Raw genomic sequence first — 20,550 nt, 5'->3', positions numbered from 1 at the left:
TAAACTTTCAGATAACTGTAGTGTTTTGGAGGCAGATGTTGTCTTGCAGGCTGCACAACTCCCGCATGGATAGTGTCCTGTTACTGGCATCATTGTGGCATCTCTCGTTTCTGTTGATGATTTTGGTTTTTGAGGGCGTGTGTGCACCAGGGTATCCTTTAGGTTTTTTGATCTGCGGTTTGCAAACCTGGGTTTTGGCCAGTCAAATTTCCCTGTGTTTACAATATGCCAATTTTTATTTACAAGTTTCTGTATAGCATAAGTTGCTGGACTAAAGGTTGTCACACAGGTGGTAAGGTCTGGTGTTGGTTCCTTTGGGTGCGTTTGTAGGAGACACTCTCTGGGTTGGTTGCTGGCTCTTTTTTTGCATTGCTTGATGGTTTTTTCAGTATAATCCCTGTTTTTCAGTTTTAAGCTGAGTGCTTCTGATTGTATTTTATAATCCTCACTTTTGCTGCAATTCCTTTTCAGTCGTAAAAATTGACTATACGGCAGGTTGTCCCTGAGAGGTTTAGGGTGAAAGCTTTTATATGATAATAGGCTATTTTTGGCCGTTGGCTTCGTATAGGTCTTGGTTTGCAGTATGTTGTTTTCAGAAAAAATAGTGAGGTCCAGAAAATCTAATGTCTGATTGTTGCTGGTATAGGTGAATTTCAGCCAGGGATCCAAGCTATTGAGCCAAATTATGAAGTTGGGCAGATCTTTTTTGATATCCCAAATCAGGAAGATGTCGTCTATATATCTCTTCCAGTATAAAATACTGGAAGAGAATGGGTTGGTTTCGTTTAAGACATACTGGGATTCAAATTGGCTGACATACAGTCCGGCTACCGAGGGCGCAAAGGCGCTGCCCATGGAAGTTCCATGGACTTGCATATACAGATGACCATCGTATTCAAAAAAGTTCTCTTTTAGAGCCATTTGGCAACATTGTAGAACAAAGTGTCTTGGTGTGTTATAGTGCCATTCCTCCATATATAGTACATCCTCCAGCATCTGTAGGGTTGCATCCTGTGGTAAGCTTGTGAATAATGACTCGACGTCTAGTCCAACCAGGGTCATAGTGTTCGGATCAAAGGGGGTATCCATGATCTGCACTAAGAGGTCTCTGGTATCTTTTATGTAGGTTTCTGTTTTTTGTACCAAAGGTTTGAGAAACTCATCAGCAAATTTAGATAGGGGCTCCAGGACCGAACCTATCCCTGAAACAATAGGTCGTCCAGGGGGCGGTGACCTATTTTTATGAGTTTTTGGTAGGGAATAAAAATATGGGATTTTTGGATCTTTTTGTATAAGGAATTCTGCTTCCTTCTTTGAAATCCACATTTTCATCTCTGCCTCATACACCATGATGGAGATGGCGTTTTGTAGTCTTTCTGTAGGATCAGTGTTTATCTTTTCGTAGAACCTGGTGTCTGACAGGAGGACTAGGCACTGTTGGTCGTAATCAGATTTGTTGAGGATTACTGTGCTATGGGTAAGCAATGCACCGCGAATTTTCCTCCACGATTTGGTATTCCGCAAAGATTGGTCCTCCATTTCTTGGAAATGCACTCTAGATTATCATGTGCTAATAATCAAGACAGCTAAACGTCTCTCAGAAGCACTTCTAGCAGAAATTCAAGAATGTGAAAACAAACTTAAAAATGGGATAAATCCATCAGTTTTTAAGAAAAGGTTGGATGAAATTAATAAAGAGCTAGAAGAAACAAAAGAATTCATCATGCAGAGTAAACTCCAAAAATTGGGAAAAGATCTCAAGAAGTTCAGTCAGGAGAAGATGCATCCGTACACCAAAGATGACTATAATCCTCAAGACCTGACCACTGATGATGAATCCATTGGCAAAAACTCCTCTATTAATTAATCTTTCAGCTCAGATGACAACAGTAATAAGAGAGGATGAAACAACTTCAGATACCAAAGACCCAGAAGGGGTAACAGATGGCAACGACCATACCGCCAGAATTATAACATACCATATTACCCACCATTCATCCCACAATATGGTGGATGGATAGACCCCTACAATCAAGGAATGCAACAGATGCAGCATACTGGAGATCATCAACAAGGTACACACCAACAAGAGCAGCCTTTTTTATCCAGAGGCCACAATCAACCCAGAGGAAAAAGAAAGTCATTAACTTGGCGCGACCAACAGAGAAACGTACAGACACGGAGCATGGCAGCTGCCCAACCGTCAACCAGCAAGACCAATCCCTAATTGTGAACCTCTCAAATATTGAATTAACGGAGGAACAGACTTCTGTCCTGAATAAAGGATTGGGATTTGTACCGACCCCCAGTACGGACACCTTTAAGCTGAAGTGTGAGTTGTCAGAGTTCTGCAGAACTCTTAAGCTAAAAGCCTTTTTTTCGGGCAAAGAAACACCACCTAATGAAGGTGACACGCAACTTAGGAGGAAATCCACCTTCAATCCACCAACAGGGAGTATACCTCCAGAACTCCACACTTTTGAACAAGCCCTCCTCAAAGGTGTAGATACTATAACTAAAAAAGAAAAAATAACTTTTCAGAATCTCACAAAGAAAGAACGTATGGCTCTAGAGACACTAAGGAATAACGACAATATTGTGATAAAACCAGCCGACAAGGGCGGAGGCACAGTAATCCTCAACAAATCTGATTACGACCAACAGTGCCTAGTCCTCCTGTCAGACACCAGGTTCTACGAAAAGATAAACACTGATCCTACAGAAAGACTACAAAACGCCATCTCCATCATGGTGTATGAGGCAGAGATGAAAATGTGGATTTCAAAGAAGGAAGCAGAATTCCTTATACAAAAAGATCCAAAAATCCCATATTTTTATTCCCTACCAAAAACTCATAAAAATAGGTCACCGCCCCCTGGACGACCTATTGTTTCAGGGATAGGTTCGGTCCTGGAGCCCCTATCTAAATTTGCCGATGAGTTTCTCAAACCTTTGGTACAAAAAACAGAAACCTACATAAAAGATACCAGAGACCTCTTAGTGCAGATCATGGATACCCCCTTTGATCCGAACACTATGACCCTGGTTGGACTAGACGTCGAGTCATTATTCACAAGCTTACCACAGGATGCAACCCTACAGATGTTGGAGGATGTACTATATATGGAGGAATGGCACTATAACACACCAAGACACTTTGTTCTACAATGTTGCCAAATGGCTCTAAAAGAGAACTTTTTTGAATACGATGGTCATCTGTATATGCAAGTCCATGGAACTTCCATGGGCAGCGCCTTTGCGCCCTCGGTAGCCGGACTGTATGTCAGCCAATTTGAATCCCAGTATGTCTTAAACGAAACCAACCCATTCTCTTCCAGTATTTTATACTGGAAGAGATATATAGACGACATCTTCCTGATTTGGGATATCAAAAAAGATCTGCCCAACTTCATAATTTGGCTCAATAGCTTGGATCCTTGGCTGAAATTCACCTATACCAGCAACAATCAGACATTAGATTTTCTGGACCTCACTATTTTTTCTGAAAACAACATACTGCAAACCAAGACCTATACGAAGCCAACGGCCAAAAATAGCCTATTATCATATAAAAGCTTTCACCCTAAACCTCTCAGGGACAACCTGCGGTATAATAAATTTTTTCGACTGAAAAGGAATTGCAGCAAAAGTGAGGATTATAAAATACAGTCAGAAGCACTCAGCTTAAAACTGAAAAACAGGGATTATACTGAAAAAACCATCAAGCAATGCAAAAAAAGAGCCAGCAACCAACCCAGAGAGTGTCTCCTACAAACGCACCCAAAGGAACCAACACCAGACCTTACCACCTGTGTGACAACCTTTAGTCCAGCAACTTATGCTATACAGAAACTTGTAAATAAAAATTGGCATATTGTAAACACAGGGAAATTTGACTGGCCAAAACCCAGGTTTGCAAACCGCAGATCAAAAAACCTAAAGGATACCCTGGTGCACACACGCCCTCAAAAACCAAAATCATCAACAGAAACGAGAAATGCCACAATGATGCCAGTAACAGGACACTATCCATGCGGGAGTTGTGCAGCCTGCAAGACAACATCTGCCTCCAAAACACTACAGTTATCTGAAAGTTTAACATGGACACAAAAACAACACACTACATGCAATTCCTCCCATGTTACATACATGGTGAGCTGTCCCTGTAAAAAACAATTTATAGGGATGACATGCAGAAAAATTAAAACAAGAATCAGCGAACACAAAAGTAACATCAGGCTGAAGAAAAATACTACTAAATTGTGTTCACATTTCATAGAAATGTATCACTCCTGTGATGACATCCACTGGACAGTGATTGAGATGTTGACCGACAAGTCAAACAATGCTGAAAAGGTGTTGTTGGAACTGGGGTAGCCTGGCCTAGGGCAAGACTAGCATTTCAGAGGCACAGTGTTAAGGTTGCAGACCACCCAAGAGTAAAACCACACAATATCACCAAAAAATAACGCTACACCAAAAATGTGGAAAAATAAGTACTGCTTTATAAAAATAATATACTCTGTTCTTTTATACTTTAGAATTTACAGTTCAGTACTTTGCAATCAATTAAGTGAAACAATCTGCTAAAGTTTTGGGGAGAGAAAACTATTACACAATGTAAGCACAGGCAGATATTATAGAATTGATAGCAACCTAATTAGCAGGTCTATTTGGCATTAAAAAAAATTCACATTGACAATAACCTTTATCACATTTGGATGTCATGTACATCAATAGCGCCAACTCTAGAATTGGTAACCTGCTTCAGGAACTGTTATTAAAAGAACATTGCATCAGATAGCAACATCAGTAATCTGCATTCAATTTTGTAAAGATTCTTGAGACATATAATTAGATTTCCATGAGGTGCCCCTAATCCTCCTCCCACGGTTCCTAACAGCTCAGCAGTTACTGTGGGGATTCAGAGTTTTAGGATATTTATAGGGATATTAACAGTCTAAAGAGAAGCTGCATTATTATCTATTCAGCTGGCCCAGCTTTCTCTATACAGCTGAGGGCAATGACCAGAAGTTATCACTATCCCCCTGGGTTCAGAGCTCCTTACTGTAGCGTGGAGACGATGATGTCCCAGTCTCCACGCGTCGCTGGTGATTTGAGGCTCCTCTAGGGACCCCCAGGCCTCTCTCCACCTCTTCCCGCCGAGCCAGCTACTTACTGGTTGCTGGGGCGGGGAAAACGACGAAGAAAATACCTTCCAGGCCCCACCAGCTGTTTCCTGGATGCTGGGGCGGAGAAACTATTGCGAGCACACTTTGGGTTCCCCCCCCTTCCCGCTCACGCCGGCTCCTTTCTGAGGCGCTCGAGCGGGGAAAGGGAAAGACGATGCCTGACACCTCAGTCGCTCCTCAGCTCCCGGCGCCTCTCAAACTGATCCCGCCTCCGCCTTCCTGGAGAGGCGTGGCGCGAGCGGGCATGCGCGAGTGAGCAGTGGCTGACTCCGGAGTCTGCTCCACTCGGCTTCCTCCAGCCCCGCCCTCAAATGACCGGCAAACCTGCTCTAATCACCGGAACAGCGCTGGCAGGACACAGCGCTTTCAGCGCAGGAAATCGATCCGCTTCTCGCTCAGCGCGGCAGGCGCCCCTGGGGTCCCGTTCACACAGGGAAGCCTCGCAAGGCTTCTCAGGCTCAGTGGAACCTGCGGGGGCGCTGCCACATAGCGCGACAAGTGCCCCAGGGGTCCCGCTATCGATGGCACGCAGGATGCAGGTTCCTCAGCTCTCTCTGCCGACCCACAGGTGAGGAAACTTGCTACACACCAAAGGTTCAGTTTAGGAAAACGCAAATCTTGAGTTAGTCCAATGAAAGACCCTCTTTTCTTCACTATGACGAGGAGGGGGGTTACAAATGGAGAGGCTCCTTCAGAACAAGTCCACAGAGCACTTCCTCAGCACTAGACCCCTAACCCTCCTTACTGGACAGATTCAGGACACAGGGGAACTCTTAGGTCAGTTCCCAAGGCAGGGTACTTCACAGCTCCCAAGGTTACTAAAGTTAACCCCTTAACCTTTCTATCCAGGGTCAGCAGGATGGGCTAACCTGGCTAGGACAACAGGACTAGGAGGTGGGAAAGTCTTGACAGGGGGCTACTCTTGTAGAGGGAACCACCCTTCAGAATCCTACCCCTACTAGACCTCAACCTTCACTCTAGCTGCTCCTCACTGACAGACAAAATGGCTGCCCCACATTCCGCCTTATATAGGCTGCCCTTCAGTGGTCCAGAATGGACCAGAAGGTTCTGGAATGCCCTATGTTAGGCTATAGCCAGGTTCTGTTGGTGACAGTTGGGGCAGTTGGTGGCCACCATTTTAGGTGGTGCCAACTTTCCTGTCAGAACAGGCCTCTGGGCCTAAGGTAAAAGATTATGAGGGGGGAAGAAAACACCTATCCCCCTGACCAACACCTACAAAAAGTCAGTAGACACAAAAATTAACAAGGGTATGAGGGGCAAAAAGGGGACAAAATAAATAAAAATTAGGAGGGACTTCGCCAAAAAGTCAGACAGGTCTAACACGCGTCCCCCCCAGCTGAAAGTGGGGAGAACTACCCAACCCCTTGGGAGTCCTCATCACTAAGGCGGAAATACCTGGAGAGACCGTCTGCATTGGCGTGGTCCACTCCAGGCCGATGTTCCACCCGGAAGTCCATTCCCTGTAGGGAGATGGACCACCTCAACAACTTGGGATTTTCCCCCTTCATTTGCATCAGCCAACGAAGGGGTCGGTGGTCAGTCTGAACCAGGAAGTGCGAGCCAAAGAGGTATGGCCGCAACTTCTTCAGAGCCCACACCACCGCAAAAGCTTCCCTCTCAATGGCACTCCACTTCTGTTCCCGGGGAAGCAGCCTCCTGGATAAGAAGACTACAGGTTGATCCAGGCCCTCTTCATTGAGTTGCGATAACACTGCCCCAATGCCATGTTCTGATGCATCCGTTTGGACAATGAACTCCTTGGAGAAGTCTGGGGCCCTCAGGACCGGTGCCGCACACATTGCCTGTTTCAACTTTTCAAAGGCTTGCTGACAAGCCTTTGTCCAAACTACCCGTCGAGGTTGTTTCTTGGAGGTGAGCTCTGTGAGGGGCGCTACAATGGTGCCATACCCCTTCACAAAGCGACGGTAGTATCCTGTGAGGCCCAGGAAAGCTCGGACCTCAGTCTGTGTCTTGGGGGGTTCCCAGGCCATGATTGCCTCAATCTTCGCCTGCAGGGGCTGCACAGTCGCCCTACCCACCAAGTGTCCAAGGTACACAACCGACCCCTGCCCAATCTGGCATTTGCTGGCTTTGATGGTCAATCCAGCTTGTCTCAGGGCCTGGAGAACGGCCTGCAAATGCTGCAGATGGTCCTCCCAACTGCTACTGAAGACAGCAATGTCATCCAAGTAAGCAGCAGAGAAACTCTCCATTCCAGAGAGGACCTGGTTCACCAGCCGCTGAAATGTGGCAGGGGCGTTCTTGAGCCCAAAGGGCATCACACAGAACTGGTAGTGTCCCTCAGGCGTGGAGAAGGCTGACCTTTCCCTTGCTCCATCTGTCAAGGAGATCTGCCAGTACCCTGAAGTGAGGTCAAAGGTACTCAGATATTGGGCAGCTCCTAGCCGGTCAATCAATTCATCCGCCCTAGGGATCGGATGAGCATCAGTCCTTGTCACTGAATTCAGTCCTCGGTAATCCACACAGAACCTCAGTTCAGGTGTGGTGCCTGGGGGTGCGGCTTTTGGCACGAGCACCACCGGACTGGACCAAGGGCTGTTGGAAGGTTCAATTACTCCCAGCTCTAGCATCTTGGCAACTTCTCCATGTATGCTAGCCTTCACCTTGTCAGACAGCCGGTAGGTCTTGGACTTCACTGGTGGGCTGTCTCCTGTGTCCACATCATGGGTACACAGGTGGGTCCTTCCCGGGACAAGGGAGAACAACGAAGAGTACTGCTCCAGTATCTGGCGGCAGTCCTCCCGTTGCTCAGGAGTGAGAGTAGGAGAGAGATTCACTCCCTCCACTGACCCATCCTTCTCTTGGGACGAAAAGAGATCTGGGAGAGGTTCGCTTTCCGCTTCCTCTCCCCCGTCAGTCACCATCATCAGCATGACTTCGGGCCTCTCATGGTGGGGCTTGAGTCGGTTGGCGTGTAGCACCCGTAGGGGCTGTCGAGGGGTCTTAAGGTCCACCAGGTATGTGGCCTTACCCTTCTTTTCCAACACCTCAAAGGGGCCTGTCCAGCGATCCTGGAGGGCGCTAAGCTCTCCAGGCTCCATCACCCACACTTTCTGTCCAGGCTCCAGTTCCACCTGGTGAGCGTTGTGGTCGTACCACTCCTTCATGACTGCCTGGCTGGCCTCCAAGTTGTCAGAAGCTTGCTTCCACAACTTCGCCATTTGGCTCCTGAAGGCCAGCATGTAGCTCACCACATCCTGGGGGGGTTTCCTGGGAGATTTCTCCCAACCATCCTTCACCAGGCTGAGAGGACCGCGTACAGGGTGCCCATACAGAAGCTCAAAGGGGCTGAAGCCCACTCCCTTCTGGGGCACTTCCCTGTAGGAAAAGAGTAAACAGGGTAGGAGGACATCCCATTTCCTCCGCAGGCTCTCGGGCAGACTTCTGATCATGCCCTTCAAGGTCTTATTGAACCTCTCAACCAGTCCATTCGACTGGGGGTGATAAGGAGTGGTGAACCGGTAGGTCACTCCACACTCCTTCCACATGGCCCGCATGTAAGCTGACAGGAAGTTGGTCCCCCTGTCGGACACAACTTCCTTGGGAAATCCCACTCGGGTAAAGATTCCCATTAGGGCTCTTGCCACTACAGGTGCAGTGACTGTCCTCAGAGGTATTGCCTCTGGGTACCGTGTGGCATGATCCACCAGTACCAGGATAAACCTGTGACCAGCTGCTGTCGGTGGATCCAAAGGCCCTACAATGTCGATGCCCACCCTCTCAAAGGGGGTGCTAACGACTGGAAGTGGTTCCAGGGGAGCTTTTAGCTTCACCCCTGTTTAACCACTGGCCTGGCAGGTTACACATGTCCTACAGTATGTGTTGGACGCCGCTTTCATCTGAGGCCAGTAAAAGTGGAGAACAAGCCGTGCAAAGGTCTTGTCCTGGCCTAAGTGTCCTGCCAGGGGTATGGCATGAGCCAGTTCCAAAAGAAAGGCTCGGTACTGTTGCGGGACTACCAAGTCCCTCGATGAACCAGGCGAGGGTACCTTGGGTTCACTGTAGAGGAGTCCATCCTCCCAGTAAATATGGTAATGTCCCGTAACATCACCTGCTGCTTGGGCTTCAGCCTGACGCCTCAGTCCCTCAAGGGTGGGGCACTCCCTCTGCCCCTTACAGAATTCCTCTCTGGTAGGACCTCCCTCCACATGCCACTCCGCAGGGATGGGCAAATCCTCTAGAGAGTCTACTTCCCCCTCCACGGACTCCTGGTCCAACACCGCAGGTGGCCGATCTGTCTCATGGGGTGTGGAAGCCGGAGCAGGCTTTCTCTGTCTCCGGGTCTGTCCCTTCTTAGCAGCGGGTTGGGCCATTGTTCCAGGCTCCAACCCAGGCGAACTCCCTCTCCGGGCAGTCGCAGACCGTGTGCTGACACAGGCCGAGTCAGGTGTACCTAGCATCGCAGAATGCGTCCGGTATTCCACCTCTCTCCAAGTGTTGTGTTCCATGTCATTCCCCAACAGACAATCGACTGGCACGGCAGGGCTTACGGCAACTCGAAGTGAACCTGCAACCCCCTCCCACTCAAAGGGAACCTCAGCCACTGGATAGTGGCCCATTCTGCCGTCAGCCATCGCGGCGGGGTGGAGTACATTAGGAACAACCTGCTCTGGGGACACCAGCTGACTTCTCACCATAGTCATGCTGGCTCCTGTATCCCTCAGAGCCTCCCCTCTCTGGCCATTGATGGTAACCCATTGCCCATACTTTGTAGTATTTGGGGGCACCTGGATCTTTGGCACCATCTCCCGCTCTCCCAGGGACACTAAGGTGACACCCGCCCACTCACCCCCCTTATCTAAGGGCATCTCCTCCCCGAGCGCTACACTAGCTACTCCCGGTGACTTTCCTCCGGTGGGAGGGGGTGGTCTCTTTGGGCATCTGACATCTCCCTTATAATGTCCAACGCCACCGCATTCAAAACAGTGGAGAACCCTGGGCTGCTGGCTCTGGCCAGGATGAGGGTTCCGGGGCGGGTTTGCCCTAGGGGTGAAACCTGCTCCCTTCCCTTGGAAGTTATTTTGGGGACCTTTAGAGAACTCTTTCTTTTTCTCCCCCCCCTCCTTCTTCTGGGGGGCGCCCTGTCCGGCTTTTTGAGATTCCCCTTTAGTCCCCTTGGTGGACACCCGGGTACTTGTCCAGATGTCCGCCTCCTCTGCAAGCTTCCGGGGATTGGTCAGCTTGCTGTCTACCAGGTGTTGGCGCAGCTCGGGAAAACATTTCTCGAGGAGGTGTTCTCTCAAAAACAGATCGTACAGCCCCTCATAATCCTTTACCTCACTGCCCTTGACCCAACCCTCTAAGGCCTTTCTGGCGTAATCAAGGAAGTCCACCCAGTTCTGAGTACCCATCTTGTGGCTCCCCCTGAACTTCTGTCGGTACCTTTCTGGGGTGAGCCCGAACTTCCTCAATAACGCCAGCTTCATGGTGGGGTAGTTTGTCTGTTCCTCTGGATCCAGGGCCAGCAAGGTGTCCCGACCAGCAGGAGGCATGTACTTGTACAAACTACCCCCCCAGTGCTTCTCCTGCACTCCATGAACCTTCAGAGAAACCTCATAAGCGGCCAGCCACTTAGCTACATCGTCCCCCTGACTGAAGCTCGCTATCAGGTCCTTTGGGATATAGGGTTTGGTCTCCCTGGCTGACTCTTTCAGTTCGCTGCCACCATTCCTAACAGGAGAGGACCCCCGTTGCAGACTTACGAGCTCCAGTTCCTTCAGTCTAAACTCGTGGACCATCCTCCTCTCCTCTTTCTCCAGTTCCATCTTAGCCAAGTCCCACTTTAGCTGTCTTTTCTCCCTCCTATCGGTGAGTTCGGCTTCCGTTAGGCTTCTCCCAGAAATGCTACTGCCCTTTCTGGAATAGGACACTGGTCCGGTGAGCAAGTTTTCCCCCTCATGGCGGAATAACTCCTCCACCCCCCCTTCTGTGCCCTGGTCAACCTCTTCATCCTCCTCCTTTGTCTCTTGGTGTGCCTCCACCCAGGCCCTGAGGCTAGTTTGGAGCTCCCCCTTCCTAGCACCATGTTTGAAAAAGACCCCCATTCGTTGGCAGAACATTCTCAATTGGGGCACGGAATAGACTTCCAGGTTTTCCACCGCAAACTCCATTGTGAGTCTGGCAAACGTGGATACACACCAGAAATTCTAGAGTGGCGAGGGCAACCTAAAAGCAACTCCACCCACCACCAGGAATAAATTTAGAAAAAACAAAAAGACTAATTGGGAGGGCCGCAAGGAGAAAACTCCTGGTGTAGGTTGGGTGTATTACGTCAAATTACTAGTAAGTAGCTGCAACCAAGTCCGCAATCCCACCGCTAGGCACCAAATGTTGGAACTGGGGTAGCCTGGCCTAGGGCAAGACTAGCATTTCAGAGGCACAGTGTTAAGGTTGCAGACCACCCAAGAGTAAAACCACGCAATATCACAAAAAAATAACGCTACACCAAAAATGTGGAAAAATAAGTACTGCTTTATAAAAATAATATACTCTGTTCTTTTATACTTTAGAATTTACAGTTCAGTACTTTGCAATCAATTAAGTGAAACAATCCGCTAAAGTTTTGGGGAGAGAAAACTATTACACAATGTAAGCACAGGCAGATATTATAGAATTAATAGCAACCTAATTAGCAGGTCTATTTGGCATTAAAAAAAATTCACATTGACAATAACCTTTATCACATTTGGATGTCATGTACATCAATAGCGCCAACTCTAGAATTGGTAACCTGCTTCAGGAACTGTTATTAAAAGAACATTGCATCAGATAGCAACATCAGTAATCTGCATTCAATTTTGTAAAGATTCTTGAGACATATAATTAGATTTCCATGAGGTGCCCCTAATCCTCCTCCCACGGTTCCTAACAGCTCAGCAGTTACTGTGGGGATTCAGAGTTTTAGGATATTTATAGGGATATTAACAGTCTAAAGAGAAGCTGCATTATTATCTATTCAGCTGGCCCAGCTTTCTCTATACAGCTGAGGGCAATGACCAGAAGTTATCACTATCCCCCTGGGTTCAGAGCTCCTTACTGTAGCGTGGAGACGATGATGTCCCAGTCTCCACGCGTCGCTGGTGATTTGAGGCTCCTCTAGGGACCCCCAGGCCTCTCTCCACCTCTTCCCGCCGAGCCAGCTACTTACTGGTTGCTGGGGCGGGGAAAACGACGAAGAAAATACCTTCCAGGCCCCACCAGCTGTTTCCTGGATGCTGGGGCGGAGAAACTATTGCGAGCACACTTTGGGTTCCCCCCCCTTCCCGCTCACGCCGGCTCCTTTCTGAGGCGCTCGAGCGGGGAAAGGGAAAGACGATGCCTGACACCTCAGTCGCTCCTCAGCTCCCGGCGCCTCTCAAACTGATCCCGCCTCCGCCTTCCTGGAGAGGCGTGGCGCGAGCGGGCATGCGCGAGTGAGCAGTGGCTGACTCCGGAGTCTGCTCCACTCGGCTTCCTCCAGCCCCGCCCTCAAATGACCGGCAAACCTGCTCTAATCACCGGAACAGCGCTGGCAGGACACAGCGCTTTCAGCGCAGGAAATCGATCCGCTTCTCGCTCAGCGCGGCAGGCGCCCCTGGGGTCCCGTTCACACAGGGAAGCCTCGCAAGGCTTCTCAGGCTCAGTGGAACCTGCGGGGGCGCTGCCACATAGCGCGACAAGTGCCCCAGGGGTCCCGCTATCGATGGCACGCAGGATGCAGGTTCCTTAGCTCTCTCTGCCGACCCACAGGTGAGGAAACTTGCTACACACCAAAGGTTCAGTTTAGGAAAACGCAAATCTTGAGTTAGTCCAATGAAAGACCCTCTTTTCTTCACTATGACGAGGAGGGGGGTTACAAATGGAGAGGCTCCTTCAGAACAAGTCCACAGAGCACTTCCTCAGCACTAGACCCCTAACCCTCCTTACTGGACAGATTCAGGACACAGGGGAACTCTTAGGTCAGTTCCCAAGGCAGGGTACTTCACAGCTCCCAAGGTTACTAAAGTTAACCCCTTAACCTTTCTATCCAGGGTCAGCAGGATGGGCTAACCTGGCTAGGACAACAGGACTAGGAGGTGGGAAAGTCTTGACAGGGGGCTACTCTTGTAGAGGGAACCACCCTTCAGAATCCTACCCCTACTAGACCTCAACCTTCACTCTAGCTGCTCCTCACTGACAGACAAAATGGCTGCCCCACATTCCGCCTTATATAGGCTGCCCTTCAGTGGTCCAGAATGGACCAGAAGGTTCTGGAATGCCCTATGTTAGGCTATAGCCAGGTTCTGTTGGTGACAGTTGGGGCAGTTGGTGGCCACCATTTTAGGTGGTGCCAACTTTCCTGTCAGAACAGGCCTCTGGGCCTAAGGTAAAAGATTATGAGGGGGGAAGAAAACACCTATCCCCCTGACCAACACCTACAAAAAGTCAGTAGACACAAAAATTAACAAGGGTATGAGGGGCAAAAAGGGGACAAAATAAATAAAAATTAGGAGGGACTTCGCCAAAAAGTCAGACAGGTCTAACAGGTGTTATATGAAAAAGAGCAGCGGTGGGTGGACCGTCTGCGCACCTGTGAGTATGGTCTAAACGACGACATCGCATGGCACCATTTTGCACGATAGATTCTCTGTCTAAGCAACTACCTGTAAACACCATTCAGTCAACAACTATATGCCCAATATAACATTGTGCCTTTAGTAATACAAATGTTTTCCAACACTACCTACTCAGTCAATAACTATAAACATTGCCAAGGCCCGTTTCTCCTGATAACTTACTAGCCTTTAGATAAATCCTAGTAATATCACAGCACATTTCTTGTAAATGATAAGGCCCCCTCGTTATGAATATACAAGCCTTTTCTTCTATAAACGAGATGATGTACCTACATGTATATAACGAGTCCTCACTATATATTTATATACAATTATCTACTAATTAACCAAGTCAGAGGTACACTACCACCAAGTAAATAAAGAGGCCCCTTTAAATAATTTCAATACTCTTAACTTTGCCCCTTTAAAAACAACGCTTCCGTAACACCATTGCATCCGGGGGCAGAGCCAGCACAAGTCAGGAGACTTCCTACACGCGGGTAATGGCGACTGCGAGAGACCCACAAGCCATACGGGTAAGATACTGCTTAAAGCCACGTCCCGCTACAGTGTTTATTTGTCTCTTCCCAACAGCTCTGCGCTTAAATTAGCGAACTCCCCTGAAGTGGCGAAATACCCATTCATTTAAGGTAGGACGCAGGTTTTATGTTTTATCACCAAAAAATACCGCGCGTTGCTTTCTATGCTCTAACCGCATCGGAGAGGCACTCCACTTATCTAAATAGGTTGCTATACTTGCCTTTTGGGTCTCGAATCTCACTTTTGAAAAGCCCCAATATGAACTACGCACTGTTTTACTCTGTGTTGGGCAGCATTGTTATAACGGAATATCCATTACGGGAGGACGCAGGCCTTGTGCATTATGACATTTAAAAACACCGCGCCGTGTTGTCTATGTCCTATCTACAACGGACAGACATCCCGCTATTTTAGTTAGGATACTGGCTCCTTATATTTAACATTTGAATAACTCCGCTACAAACTATGCACTGTTTATTTTGTGTTGGGCATTACAGCTTTGTTATAATGGAATAACGTTTTCTTGGCGTTATTAATGTCTTCCTTTGGGCTCTAAGTAAAAATATACTCCTTTCAAAAATGCACTCCTTTCATAATAACCTGCTGAGTATTACACACTCTCCCTGCCGCTTGTAACGACTGAAACCCTCCAACCCTCCCTCCTTGTATACTATACTCTTTAAAAAACAGAGCCAGACTTAAACCTGTTCCACAACAGAACAAGGTTTAACCTTTTCCCCCCTAATGCGAAGAAAATGTATTGTGATTAAAATGCATCTGTGTAGTAATATGCTATTCTCTTTCAGAATTCGAAAAATGACAATCTGATACTGCACAAATAGTGTGAGTACAACTTCTATGTTTGTGTGTTTTGTTTTTTGTACAAGTCCTGACGAAGGCTCCATAGACCCCTCGGGCCCAAGGAGCTGAAACATGTCGACGTTTTCTTACTAAATACTTATAGACCCAGTAAATTGGTCTACGTAAAGTACAGTTCTTTTTTAAACCATTGAGAAAATATACCCCCTAAATAAATCCTTGGGGTAATTTTCCCTTTTTTAACCAATTTTTTGCACATCACCTTTTTCACTTTTTTTGTTTTTCTTTTCGCACTGTGTTTAGTGGGGAAACCCTCATATCTCTGGACACTGCACCATATAACCCAGAGGTGCCTCGGGTGAGGCTGGCAGCTTACACATAGAAGATCAACCCGATGATAACTGCCATAACTACAATGCGGGGCGGATGAACCATATATAACGCACCTCCGAATGCATTGAGTTTTTGAGGGTACTCTTCATCCTTTAAACCGATGGTTAGAAGGTGTAACTAGTGTCCTTTTTCACTTTTTGATTAAACTTGTCACAGCTATTACATACACTGCTTATTAGTTTGCTAATATATCAGGCGATCTCTATATGCAAGGCACCTAGAATAAAGGCTACTCTATTGTGTTACGAAAACTGATATATTCCCGATTATTATACATAATATTCAATGAACACCATTGAATCCTGGTTTTAGAAGACTAGTCTCTACCTGATCTGTAACCTAAGTCTCTTGTCAGCTTACCTCCTAACCGGTCGAAAGTCAGACGACCCTGTACCCGTAACCGTTGACACCACGCCAGACGTCAAATGAGTAACCCTGTTTCTCGCAATTATTTAAAGGGAAAATGCGAAACGTCCTATGCGTCCGTAGTCTCCGCCCAAAATGGGCGTATAATCTAACTACGATACAAAGTAGCCATCTTAAGATGGTAAACGACTACGATGAATGTTACAAGCCTTGCAAGTAGAAAGCATGTAATTTATTTATACTCAGCTTGCGACACTTACAGAAAATATATATCTACTGTATTCCGTAGGAAAATATTACGGGGCTTGAATATTAGAAAATACGAAACTACATATATCTAAAACACGAACCCAACCATTTAAGCTAGAATATGAGATGCGTGTATGTGTAGCGAAAATAGCGAGGTTTAGATTAGCAGTTTCCATATAGTAACAATACGCGGGAAGAGACATAAGTAATCCTCAATGTCTCTTCCCGCGTATTGTTACTATATGGAAACTGCTATGGTTGGGTTCGTGTAAGGAACTGCTAAACCTAGGGGCTGAAAAGAGCCTGGGCACGCATTGCGCCCCTCTGGTGCGAGTTTGCCTCATCGGTCGCCACCGGGGCTCGCTCAGCCTCTGACCTGTGCCTGCTGGCCACACCGCTCAACTTTAGGGGACTTGGGGCCTTCAAGCGACCACAGAGCCCAGGACCGCAGGTCTGCTGCGACCCCGCCTTGTTCCTCCTGCGCGGGGCACCTTTGCTATGACATCATCTAGTGCTTACTGTGGTCCTTACTATCCCGCTTGATGTGAGCGGCCTCCTGGCCTTCTTTTCCTGACTCCTGCTGCTCCTCGGACTTTCCGTTACTCCCTCTGCTTGCAAGGAGGGCAGTGCATCAGGCCTGGGAGGCTTTTGGCACAACTGTACCCCCCACATTTCTACTTGGCTTGCTTAGTCGCTTCCTTGCCGGAAAAGCTTGCACTGGTACATTGACGACGAGGACTTCAGCTGCGTACGATTGACAGCGACCGGGCCCAACATCGGCCTGGAATGCAGTGGCATAAACGGCATATAGTCACGGCCTATCGGCAAGCTGTTCCGCCTGCATGCAAGGCTGTGGGCAATGAGCTGGCTCCCCTGGCTGCTCCTGGGTCTACTGCACCGTGGCGATACCTAGGTAAAACACCCCGGCTTTTCTGACCTGGGGCAGGGCCCATCAACTGTTCTCCACAGGACCACACCGCCGCCTCTGGAGCCATAGTGCCCTCTCTGTAATCCCTTCCTAGTTACCTGAGTCCTGCACGTACCTGACCCGCCTTAGTCAGCGGGCCACCCTGCGGTGCTCACCCTTCCTCCCACAGGCACGACTGCCACTGGAGGGCCTACAAGTACCGCCGGTCTTCTGCCCAGAAATGGGTGGCACAGAACAGCAGCTACCAGTTTGACTCTTAACCCCTAGTCTCGGCTAGACATGATCTACAGGTGTACCGGGTGATCCGCAGCGGCTGTGAACCAAAGTCTCCTGGCAAGACCACAGACAAACCTGCATGTCAACTTCTCTTCACTGAAGTCCCACACCATGGCCACCCCAAAAGGGGCCACACCTCCTGAGACTGCCTTGCCCCAGCCTCCAGCAACCATGGCCCAGGACAACACCATGGAGTGTATTTGGCAGGAAATATCAGCACTGGATCGCTGACAAGAAGGCATGGATGAGAACATATCTTCCATGACAGCGGAGACCAAATCGATTCGGCTGGATATTGCTGCATGCACCCCCAGACCCAGAAGCAGCAGGGGGCCCTAACTTCCAGGTCTGCCACCCTTTTCATGGTGGTTTTTCCGCCATCAAAAGAGTGGTGGAAATGAAAGCCTGAATATTCTCGGCTGTGCCGGAGCGGGCACCGCCGGCATATTCTTTGTCCTTTCGGCTGCTCGACCACCTTGGGCTCCTCGATCCCGGAGGCGGCGGCAGTCCGATGGTGGTCTGACTGCCACACTCAGAGTACTGTGGGCGAACCCGCAGTGGTAGGGCCGCCACCGCGAGTATGGCTGTCCTGAGGACGGCCATACTCGTAATAAGGCCCTCAGTCTTTTAAGTGCAAAGTCAATAACTATTTATTACAGCAGAATACAACAATGGCAGGTGTCACATGATGTTATGATGTCACATCCAAAATGGAAGAAAAGCAAAGGGCTGTCTTAACTTAGCGTAACCTCAGTCTCTCGTATGTTAAACTCTACCATTCAAAAACAGATCCCACAACACCTGTGAACACACCAACCCTCACACAGGCTTAGCTGTTCTCCATTGTTGCCTCCCTTTGCAGATTTGCTTAGACTGTCTGTCAGTCCTCACTATAAGCATATGATACTGCCCATGATTACAATTACTGCCTGTCCCTGCTGCTGTGCAGCTCCAGGGCCTGAGCAGAAACACGGTACCTTGAGGAACGTAGCTTGTGGACTACACATAGTGGAGGTTGAGTCCATCAACAGTGGAAGGTAAGTTGAGAAGCGTGTGTGTGTCTTGAGTGTGCTTGTTAACATATATGTGCCTTTCTGTGTGTGTGCACCTGTGTGTGAGAGAATGGACGAGCTTGAGCATATAGTTTTGTTTGTTGGTGAAATTGGGATGTCCCTTTACCCTGGAATATCAGTGGCTTTGGTATATGCTGCGTCCCTGTCTCCAGGCAAAAATGACATAATGGCTCTGACATAATAGTAGCCATCTCTGACTTCGTGTGAGCACTCCTGGCATAATTTAGGTTATTCCTGGCATGACAGAGCCTTGATGTACTGTGCATGTAATATGTGTGCACTGTTACATTGCACACATTTTACTTGCATGGCATATGTGTCCCTATGTCATATGGGAAACATCATTTACAACGCGGTGTTTACACCGCACGACCTTTACCACGCTGCCATTACAATGAAAGTCATTACTACGACTTGTGCTGGATGGCGCTCTTGGTTAAGGAATATTGTGATGTTCTATTCCAACACCTTCCCTACGGTTACGTGGGCTGGAGTTGGAATTGAAAATCATATTAATCCTCAATCCGCGCACGCCAACGCAAGTCGTTGTAACAACATGCGTTGTAAAATCCGCGATGCAAAGTACCGCGATCAAAATGATTGCGTTGTACTGTCATACATCCTGTCATATGAATGCTTTTTTTTCCTACATGTTGTTCTTCTGCAGTTTTGATTTTCATGAAACAAATTAGACTTGAATAACGTACTTTGAACTGAGTTGACTCAAGGTTTCTAAAGGAAAGCCTCTGAAGAACTTACGTAGATTCTAAAATATGGAAAGCACCAAGGGAAACATTTTCCAGGGGGGAGTAGTTCTCCTCTTACATACCCTTAGTAGGAAATGGTTTCACTCGTTGCTCTCTGTCATCTAGTTGTTGCTTCCTCAATGGAGGGACAGACAGAATGCTTATTGTCTTTATGTTGTTATCCCATATCATAATGCTCCAAGTTGACATTTTGTATAATCAGTGAAAAGTGAGCCATTGACGCCATGTAGTGCATAAGCATCAATAAAGTACAAGAATCAATTTAATTTGGATTATTTACTGCTACATGAATCTCAGTTTGTAACCACAAACTAACTGCAAACAAATCGTTTAATCCAAGGGACAAAAGAAGTATGTGATATTGTCATCTCTATCGAAGAACTCTGCTTTCTTGACGCATCTAATGAGTTTCATGCTATTGTAAAGGGACCTGTTTCGAAGACGCGCCAAATATTTTCTAATGGCCGTCACGGTTCCCATTCCGGCAGACCTTCACTCAACTCTCCAGGGTCTGATATATATTACAAAACACACACAGCCTGAGTTGTAAACATATTTCCACCATCTGTTCTGGCACATGTCTCAAATTGTGGCTGCCTCCCTTTTTGTTCATTTCTGAATAGAGAAAGTGAATATTTTTGTCAGCTTATTTAGAATCTGTCAGTGACGCCGAAAAGTGGTAAAACATGTCCAACATTTTCTCTTTTATGCTGCATTTGCACGTCAATGATTAGGGGCAATAATTCTGGAAGCCATGACCCTTGATTATTCCTCATTTTCCCCTGGAAACTTTTTAAACTTCTGCGTTGCTGCAGTATTTACTGCCTTGCTTTAATGAGCGCCTTGTTTGCTCTAGCTACTGGTGTTTGTGCTTAGCCCTTACCGTGGTCCCGGGATCCGTCTGTAACATTTACTAAACTATTGTGCTTTCTGTATCCAGGGCTCCCCATTGCAAGTTGTCAGTCCCCATTTAGGGGATCTCGAGCAAGCAGGGGCTACTGGGCTACACTGGTGGGCAGGCCCGGCTCCAGGAATTTTTATTTGAGTGGGCCAAGGGTGCATTTGGGTGGGCCACTGGGGCTCGATTTGTCGCATATATTTCTGGGCAGGCCTACTTCGCCTACTTCCCGGCCCTCCTTTATCTCTTCTTAGTCTTGCAAGGCCCAGCAAAACGCACTCTTTTCCAAATCTCTTTCTAAATGTCATCACTCTCAAAAAGTGTTTTTTCCATGTAATGTTCCTTTGATGGGAAGAGGAGGTTTCTGAGGTGGGAGGATCAGGCAAGTGACACTTCTCGGGCTCCCTCTGTGCGAGCCTTCAGGGAGAATCCCT

This window comes from Lissotriton vulgaris, chromosome 8 (assembly GCF_964263255.1).
Source record: "Lissotriton vulgaris chromosome 8, aLisVul1.2, whole genome shotgun sequence".
Lineage (NCBI taxonomy): Eukaryota > Metazoa > Chordata > Amphibia > Caudata > Salamandridae > Lissotriton > Lissotriton vulgaris.
Note: the sequence above shows the minus strand (reverse complement) of the source record.